The following is a 10,174-nucleotide window of genomic DNA, read 5'->3' as shown; positions in this document are numbered from 1 at the left end:
CCTAGAGATGAACGTACTTTGGTGCGAAAGGTGCAAATCAATCCCAGAACAACAGCAAAGGACCTTGTGAAGATGCTGGAGGAAACAGGTACAAAAGTATCTATATCCACAGTAAAACGAGTCCTATATCGACAACCTGAAAATCCACTCAGCAATGTAGAAGCCACTGCTACAAAACCGCCATACAAAAGCTAGACTGCGGTTTGCAACTGCACATGGGGACAAAGATCATACTTTTTGGAGAAATGTCCTCTGGTCTGATGAAACAAAAATAGAACTGTTTGGCCATAATGACCATCGTTATGTTTGGAGGAAAAAGGGGGAGGCTTGCAAGCCGAAGAACACCATCCCAATCGTGAAGCATGGGGGTGGCAGCATTATGGTCGGGGTGCTTTGGTGGTGAGGGTAGGTAGCAACACATCTGCCACGCTAATCCTCAACACTGGAGCTCCACAGGGATGCGTGCTCAATCCCCTCCTGTACTCCCTGTTCACCCACGACTGCATGGCCAGGCACGACACCGACACCATCATTAAGTTTGCAGACAACACAACAGTGCTGATCACCGACAACGACAAGACAGCCTATAGGGAGGAGGTCAGAGACCTGGGCGGGTGGTGCCAGAGTAACAACCTCTCCCTCAACGTAACCAAGACTAAGGAGATGATTGTGGACTACAGGAAACGGAGGACTGAGCACGCCCCCACTCTCATCAACGGGGCTGTAGTGGAGCAGGTTGAGAGCTTCAAGTTCCTCAAAGTCCACATCAAAAACAAACTAGAATGGTCCAAACACACCAAGACAGTCGTGAAGAGGGCACGACAAAGCCTATTCCCCCTCAGGAAACTAAAAAGATTTGGCATGGGTCCTGAGATCCTCAAAAGATTCTACAGCTGCAACATCGAGAGCATCCTGACTGGTTGAATCAGTGCCTGGTACGACAATTGCTCTGCCTCTGACCACAAGGCACTACAGAGGGTAGAGCGTACGGCCCAGTACATCACTGGGGCTAAGCTGCCTGCCATCCAGGACCTCTACACCAGGCCGTGTCAGAGGAAGGCCCTAAAAATTGTCAAAGACCCTAGCCACCCCAGTCATACATAGACTGTTCTGTCTACTACCGCATGGCAAGCAGTACCGGAGTGCCAAGTCTAGGACAAAAAGGCTTCTCAACAGTTTTTACCCCCAAGCCATAAGACTCCTGAACAGGTAATCAAATGGCTACCAGGACTATTTGCATTGTGTGCCCCCCCCCACCCAACCCCTATTTTTATGCTGCTGCTACTCTCTGTTTATCATATATGCATAGTCACTTCAACTATACATTCATGTACATACTACCTCAATTGGGCCGACCAACCAGTGCTCCCACACATTGGCTAACCGGGCTATCTGCATTGTGTCCCGCCACCCGCCACCCGCCAACCCCTCTTTTACCTTACTGCTTCTCTCTGTTCATCATATATACATAGTCACTTTAACCATATCTACATGTACATACTACCTCAATCAACCTGACAAACCGGTGTCTGTATGTAGCCTCGCTACTTTTATAGCCTCGCTACTGTATATAGCCTGTCTTTTTACTGTTGTTTTTATTTCTTTACTTACCTATTGCTCACCTAACACCTTTTTTGCACTATTGGTTAGTCTGTAAGTAAGCATTTCACTGTAAGGTCACCTGTTGTATTCTGTTGTATTCGGCGCACGTGACAAATAAACTTTGATTTGATTAAACTTTGCTGCAGGAGGGACTGGTGCACTTCACAAAATAGATGGCATCATGGGGGAGAAAAATGATGTGCATATATTAAAGCAACATCTCAAGATATCAGTCAGGAAGTTAAAGCTTGGTCGAAAATGTGTCTTCCAAATGGACAATGACCCCAAGCATACTTCCAAAGTTGTGGCAAAATGGCTTAAGGACAACAAAGTCAAGGTATTGGAGTGGCCATCACAAAGCCCTGACCTCAATCTCATAGAAAATTTGTGGGCAGAACTGAAAAAGCGTGTGCGAGTAAGGAGGCCTACAAACCTGCCTCAGTTACACCAGCTCTGTCAGAAGGAATGTGCCAAAATTCACCCAATTTATTGTGGGGAGCTTGTGGAAGGCTACCCAAAACATTTGACCCAAGTTAATCAATTTCAAGGGAATGCTACCAAATACTAATTGAGTGTATGTAAACTTCTGAACCACTGGGAATGTGATGAAAGAAATAAAAGCTGAAATAAATCATTCTCTCTACTATTATTCTGACATTTCACATTCTTAAAATAAAGTGGTGATTCTAACTGACCTAAAACAGGGAATTTTTACTAGGATTAAATGTCAGGAATTGTGAAAAACTGAGTTTAAATGTATTTGGCTCAGGTGTATGTAAACTTCCGACTTCAACTGTATTTCCATCACTCCAGTATCCCTGCACATGTAAATATGGTATTGTAACTGACTTTTTAAATATTTCCTGTATATAGTATACTTACTTTATTGTTTTTTTCTAGTAATACATTGTTATTGATTATTGCATTGTTGGGTTTGTAAGAAAGGCATTTCACTGTACTTGTGCATGTGACATTAATATTTGAAACTTGAGTCAGTGGAGCCTCAAGGGGTCATCTAGTTCCTCATTAAACACAGGGGGGAGACACACACCAGTACTCAGGTTGTTTTTTCTAGAATGCCAAAAGCCTGCTCATGGCCAATAACACCTCAAAGCCTTTCATCGTTTAAAAAAACTTTTTTTTTAAGAACCTTTATTTAACTAGAAAAGTCATTAAGAACACATTCTTATTTACATTTTTGGCCTACCAAAAGGCAAGAGGCCTCCTGCGGGGATGGGGGCTGGGATAAAAAATACAAATATAGAGCAAAACACACATCATGACAAGTGAGATGCCACAACACTACATCATGTAGGAGTTAAATGTGTCTGAATAACAAATACTAGTGGCAACGTGTGAGTCACATTGATCTCATTCTGATTCTCACATTCAAAATCAGATTCTGATTCTGACATACTTTTATTTACTGCATAAGTAAAAGCAGCAAATGTATCACCTAGGCACCACTGCCATTCATTCCAATTAGACTGGTTTTGGATTTGCCATTCATTCCAATTAGACTGGTTTTGGATTTGCCATTCATTCCAATTAGACTGGTTTTGCATTTCTACTTGACCAAGATGGCTGCAATTTTCGCCCCATTATGTAACTTTGAGGATTTATGACAGAGCCCCTCTAGTAATTTAATAGGATCTCTATGGGCTAGACTGAGCCTCTTCAAATGACAGTCAAGCCAATCTGACTAAATTGATAACATGTTATGGTAAAATATAGTTTATGGATCTCTGTAGGCCTATCATTGATCGATATAGCAGGTGGCACATACAACTCACAGATTTACACAGAAAAAGCTGAGTTGATCAGAACTCAGTGTGCTTTATCATGGGTCAAAGTTTAGCTTAGGTTTTTAAAGACCATTGCTTTATCTCTATGCAAGAACAACACACTGTTTTAAATATGGAATGAATGTGTGGTTGTCTAATAAAAGTACTTATATAGTCTCATAAAAGGTCCTGTAAAGTAGGTTAGTTGTCCTTTAGTTTTGACACAGCGTAACTTGTAATGTGGAAATTGTTGTTTATTTCAACACTACTTCATTGATGACAGTGACAGTCGGTGCCGTTTAAGATTTTTTATATGAGCATGGCCTTATTTCTTTCTATTACATCATATTGAATGACTGACATTCATATTCTATTCACCCAGCTCAACGTAACATCGATAGGTTTAGGCTACTACATGATACTCAAATTTTCCCTGTGCACATCATGAGGTTGCTACAACCTAGCCTATGAAGGAAAGTTTACAACATAAGAGCACAGGTCGAGAGGATTTTGAGTAATCAAGGTGAAAGACAGTGACACATACTGCCATGCACACTCTTGCCTGCATCTAGCTGATCTAGGGTGTAATCATTAGTCCAACAGTTGTAAATGAGAGTTTCTATTGGACAAATTCAGGTATGTATATCCCCGTTTCGTTTGCTTCTGTTTAAGAAACATTTTTCAACAGAATCTGCAGAATGAATACACCCCTGATCATACTCAAGCACTGTTCACTTTCATAGCAGCCCCATAAAAACAGCATGATCACTTTCCAATTTGTTGAGTAGAGTGTTGGAGGCTATTTTGTAAATGACATCGCCGAAGTCGAGGATCGGCAGGATGGTCAGTTTTATGAGGGTATGTTTGGCAGCATGAGTGAAGGATGCTTTGCTGCGAAATAGGAAGCCGATTCCAGATTTAGTTTTGGATTGGAGATGCTTAATGTGAGTCTGGAAGGATAGTTTACAGTCTAACCAGACACCTAGGTATTTGTAGTTGTCCACATATTCTAAGTCAGAACCGTCCAGAGTAGTGATGCTGGACGGTCGGGCAGGAGCCGGGCAGCGATCGGTTGAAGAGCATGCATTTAGATTTACTTGCATTTAAGAGCAGTTGGAGGCCACGGAAGGAGAGTTGTACGGCATTGAAGCACGTCTGGAGGTTAGTTAACAGAGTGTCCAAAGAAGGGCCAGAAGTATACAGAATGGTGTCGTCTGCGTTGAGGTGGATCAGAGAATCACCAGCAGCAAGAGCGACATCATTGATGTATACAGAGAAGAGAGTCGGCCCGAGAATTGAACCCTGTGGCACCCCCATAGAGACTGCCAGAGGTCCGGACAACAGGCCCTCCGATTTGACACACTGAACTCTATCTACGAAGTAGTTGGTGAACCAGGCGAGGCAATCATTTGAGAAACCAAGGCTGTTGAGTCTGCCGATAAGAATGTGGTGATTGACAGAGTCGAAAGCCTTGGCCAGGTCGATGAATACGGCTGCACAGTATTGTCTCTTATCGATGGCGGTTATGATATTGTTTAGGACCTTGAGCGTGGCTGAGGTGCACCCATGACCAGCTCTGAAACCAGATTGCATAGCGGAGAAGGTACAGTGGGATTCGAAATGGTCTGTAATCTGTTTGTTAACTTGGCTTTCAAAGACCTTAGAAAGGCAGGGTAGGATAGATATAGGTCTGTAGCAGTTTGGGTCTAGAGTGTCTCCCCCTTTGAAGAGGGGGATGACCGCGGCTGCTTTCCAATCTTTGGGAATCTCAGACGATACGAAAGAGAGGTTGAACATGCTAGTAATAGGGGTTGCAACAATTTCGGCAGATAATTTTAGGAAGAGAGGGTCTAGGCCGGCTGATTTGTAGTGGTCCAGATTTTGCAGCTCTTTCAGAACATCAGCTATCTGGATTTGGTTGAAGGAGAATTGGGGGAGTCTCGGGCGAGTTGCTGTGGGGGGTGCAGGGCTGTTGACCGGGATAGGGGTAGCCAGGTGGAAAGCAAGGCCAGCTGTAGAAAAATGCTTATTGAAATGCTCAATTATAGTGCATTTATCGGTGGTGACAGAGTTTCCTATCCTCAGTGCAGTGGGCAGCTGGGAGGAGGTGCTCTTATTCTCCATGGACTTTACAGTGTCCCAGAACTTTTTTGAGTTTGTGCTACAGGATGCAAATTTCTGTTTAAAAAAGCTAACCTTAGCTTTCCTAACTGCCTGTGTATATTGGTTCCTATCTTCCCTGAAAAGTTGAATATCACGGGGGCTATTCGATGCAAATGCAGAACGCCACAGGATATTTTTTTAAGAAAGCCAAAAGCTTACCCTGACATTCGCAATTGAAAGAGAAAGTTTTAAAAAAATACAATAAATATAGTTCTCTCGCTCTCGCTTCTCCTTCATTTTGGAAGAAATGTATTTGTTCAAAACTGTTCAGCTATTGTCTTTCTCTCTCTTTGAGTCAACTACTCACCACATTTTACGCACTGCAGTGCTAGCTAGCTGTAGTTTATGCTTTCAGTACTAGATTCATTCTCTGATCCTGTGATTGGATGGACAACGTCAATTAATGCTGCAAGAGCTCTGATAAGTTGGAGGACGTCCTCCAGCAGTTGCCATAATTACTGTGTAATTGAAATGGAAGTGGGTGAGAACAGTGGTGAGAGCATAGTGAGAACTAGGTTTTGTATTCAAGCTAGCTGTCCTCCAGCTACACCATGATGTTACCCTACAGAGTGCTGCTGAGGGTACTGTAGACCTTCATTGCAAAACAGTGTGTTTTAATAAATTATTTGGTGCCATGAGAAAATATTTAGTATAGTTTTATCTAAAAAGGATGCATTTTTAATGTTTTACTATTTACATTTTTATGAAATTCACTGAGGAGGATGGTCCTCCCCTACCTCCTCCCAGGTGCCTCCACTGATTGACAATTGACATCGTAAAAAGTGAATCTAGAAAGAGAAGGACAAAAAACAACAACAAATTATAACAATTAAACAGCAGTTGTTTACCCCCAAAGCCCTTATTTTTAATTGTACATTTTTTTAGCCCTTTTTTCTCCCCGATTTCGTGGTATCCAATTGGTAGTTACAGTCTTGTCCCACTGCTGCAACTCCTGTACGGACTTGGGAGAGGCGAAGGTCGAGAGCGGTGCGTCCCCCGAAACACGACCCAGCCAGGCCGCACTGTTTCTTGACACAATGCCCGCTTAACCCAGAAGCCAGCTGCGCCAATGTGTCGGAGGAAACACCGTACTTCTGGCGACGGTGTCAGCGTGCATGCACCCGGCCCGCTACAGCACGATGGGACAAGGATATCCCGGTCGGCCTCACCCTCCCCTAACCTGGACGACGCTGGGCCAATTGTGCGCCGCCCCATGGGTCTCCCGGTTGTGGACGGCTGCGACATAGCCTGGACTGAACCAGGATCTCTAGTGGCACAGCTAGCACTGCAATGCAGTGCCTTAGACCACCGCGCCACTTGGGAGGCCCCCTCCAAAGTCTTCTCAAATGGGTTTGTCCCTGATTTCAGTTGAAAACAGGGGGTCCCTGCTGTGATTGACATTTGGAAAGGGGCAAGTCCAGATGGAGAGGTGTGAATCTGTGAGAACCGTTCTCTCAGAGAAGGGGGATGAAGGAATAACTTCTTCAACTGCTGAGTAACAGAGAGCTCTGGATTGGATTGAGACAGCAGCTGATATGTCTCAACACACACATACATGACTCCTACATGATATGAGTGTCAGACATTGCTCTATGGTAAAATAATTCATAACTGGAGTGTGACAATCTTTTTAAAATCATGATATTGACGCACCACTATTGGTGGCCTTGATTTAGCGCTCTTGTGTTTTTGGGATAGACGTATGATTCCTGTTTATTTGGGATACTTCTCGAGAGTGTCTTCCAAAGAGCCGTCATTGTAAATAAGAATTTGTTCTTAACTGACTTGCCTGGTAAAATAAAGGTACATTTTTTTTTTTTTTTTGCCTGCAGCTGTCAAAAAGACAAGTGGGTTAAAGAACTCTACTTGGGTGTCCGTAATTATTCATGGACATCCCTATCAACCGGCAGCTGATAAGATAGAGGCCTAATCAGAGTTGGGGAGAGTCTTAAGTTCCCGCTTTTGCATATGCAGAACTCTAAAATGTATTTGCTCAATTTGGGGGATTAAGGGCGAACAAGAGTCCTCTCTATCTTTTCTCTCACTCTCCCCTCTTCCTTGGTGTGAGCAACTGATGACCCAGGGATGCATGATCCCCCTTGGGGATTAGTGCTCTAAGTCTATGGGTTATGGAACGCTGCCATCTGCCACCAGGCACATTTATATACTCAGCAGAGGTCGGCATCATTTGTTGATTTAAAGGGATAACTTAACTTTCCCAGGACAGTATGACCTCATCGGTCATACTTTCCTAGAAAGAACTACTGTCTGCACATGAGGCGCTGAACCAGAAGAACCAGGCAGAATTTTAAGTGCCACACTAAAATAAAAGCCACCTTTCCACAAAATGATGGATGTCCCTCCGGCAATACGGCATCCTTTTTGTGGACTGAAGGATCTTGTTGATGAGGGAAATAACAAGATTGCATAAGATGATGAAACATATAGGATGTCACAGCACCAGTGACAATCGGTCATTGTTGTAGTAGGCCTACAATTCATCAGTGATTGATGTTGGTCATGTGTTTGTGAATGCACCCTCAAACTGATACAAGAGTCCCAGTGTTCCATCACATCTCCTTATTGAAACTTAAACAAGCGTTGCCTGGGTTGAAATAGCTATAAAACAAAAATTAAAAGCTAGAGAACCCTTAATTCACTCTCAGTGGACACCTGTGCGTCAGGCCATTGTCCACTAACCAGCTGCCTCTGGCCAGAGTGTGAGAAAGAAGAGATAGACTCATTTGAATGCAAAAGCTCTTAGACACCATAAAGCCATACTTGGGAGAGAAAATAACACACAAAAAGCTGTCCAAGTCTTTGAGAATGCCACAAGGTATTCTTGTCTGGGTTGAAGTGTGGGAGCAAATCCGTACATATTAGTATGGTTGGGTGACCCCGTCGGTAGTTAATGGGCAAGTTGATGGAGACAATTTTATTACAGCCTTATTCAGTTTAGGACACTCAAACCTTTATGAATTTGCTTTAAACATTATTGTTCCCAAGAGCTTAAAGTCTACATTTGTCTCAAAATTCAATACATTGTCAAGACCCAGCACACACACACATGTTCAAGAACCCATCTGGTTTTTGGGGGACCGGAAGCAGGAATTATTTGTCCTGTCCACTTTTAGTGCCAGTGGTTTGTTGTTCTTTTTAAGGCAACGTGGCGTGCGAGGAGGATCTTGGAGGGGATTAAAAAGTGACAGGCTTGAGTGTCCTACTATCAGACTGAGCTCATGCAAGGAATTTGGTGGCTTAGGGGCTCAGATACCATCTTTCCACTACTGCTCTATTTGCTCTTGCTTGGCGTCACTGTTAAGCTTACATGTGCCAAATGACAACCACCTTGCATAAGATGCTCAATTGGTGACAACACCATTTGTGGTCGATGTGTTGTGAATGGGTTAATACTAAGCTAATGTGGACTCTCTTTTTTGGAAGAGTATGGAGGAACATTCTTTAATACGTTTATTTTTTGCACTTCTTATTCAACTGGCAGAGTCTGTTGAATTAAGATTGCTGTGAATTGCTGTGAAAAGTAGCAGGTCAGATATTTGCCCACCTCTGTTCCTCTGCTGAAAGTCAAGGGCCTATTCAGACTGACAAGAGTTGTAGGAGAGTCTGACGAGAGGTGTCGCAAAGGGATTTTTACTTTTCCTTGTCTTACAGTGGCTTGAGAAAGTTTTCACCCCCCCTTGGCATTTTTCCTATTTTGTTGCCTTACAACCTGGAATTAAAATATATTTTTGGGGGGGTTGTATCATTTGATTTACACAACATGCCTACCACTTTGAAGATGCAAAATATTTGTTATTGTGAAACAAACAAAAATAAGACAAAAAAACAGAAAACTTGAGCGTGCATAACTATTTACCCCCCCTCCCAAAGTCAATACTTTGTAGAGACACCTTTTGCAGCAATTACAGCTGCAAGTCTCTCGGGGTATGTCTTTATAAGCTTGGCACATCTAGCCACTGGGATTTTTGCCCATTCTTCAAGGCAAAACTGCTCCAGCTCCTTCAAGTTGGATGGCTTCTGCTGGTGTACAGCAATCTTTAAGTCATACCACAGATTTTCAATTGGCTTTGACTAGGCCATTCCAAGACATTTTAAATGTTTCCTCTTAAACCACTCAAGTGTTGCTTTAGCAGTATGCTTAGGGTCATTGTCCTGCTGGATGGTGAACCTCTGTCCCAGTCTCAAATCTCTGGAAGACTGAAACAGGTTTCCCTCAAGAATTTCCCTGTATTTAGCGCCATCCATCATTCCTTCAATTCTGACCAGTTTCCCAGTCCCTGCCGATGAAAAACATCCCCACAACATGATGCTGCGACCACCATGCTTCACTGTGGGGATGGTATTCTTGGGGTGATGAGAGGTGTGTTTGCGCCAGACATAGCATTTTCCTTAATGGCCAAAAAGCTCAATTTTAGTCTCATCTGACCAGAGTACCTTCCATTTTTTGGGGAGTCTCCGTCATGCCTTTTGGTAAACACCAAATGTGTTTGCTTATTTTTTCTTTAAGCAATGGCTTTTTTCTGGCCACTCTTCTGTAAAGCCCAGCTCTATGGAGTATACGGCTTAAAGTGGTCCTATGGACAGATACTCCAATCTCCGCTGTG

This window comes from Salvelinus fontinalis, chromosome 30 (genome assembly GCF_029448725.1).
Source record: "Salvelinus fontinalis isolate EN_2023a chromosome 30, ASM2944872v1, whole genome shotgun sequence".
Lineage (NCBI taxonomy): Eukaryota > Metazoa > Chordata > Actinopteri > Salmoniformes > Salmonidae > Salvelinus > Salvelinus fontinalis.
The sequence above is the reverse complement of the archived record's forward strand: the minus strand, read 5'-3'. Positions refer to the sequence as shown.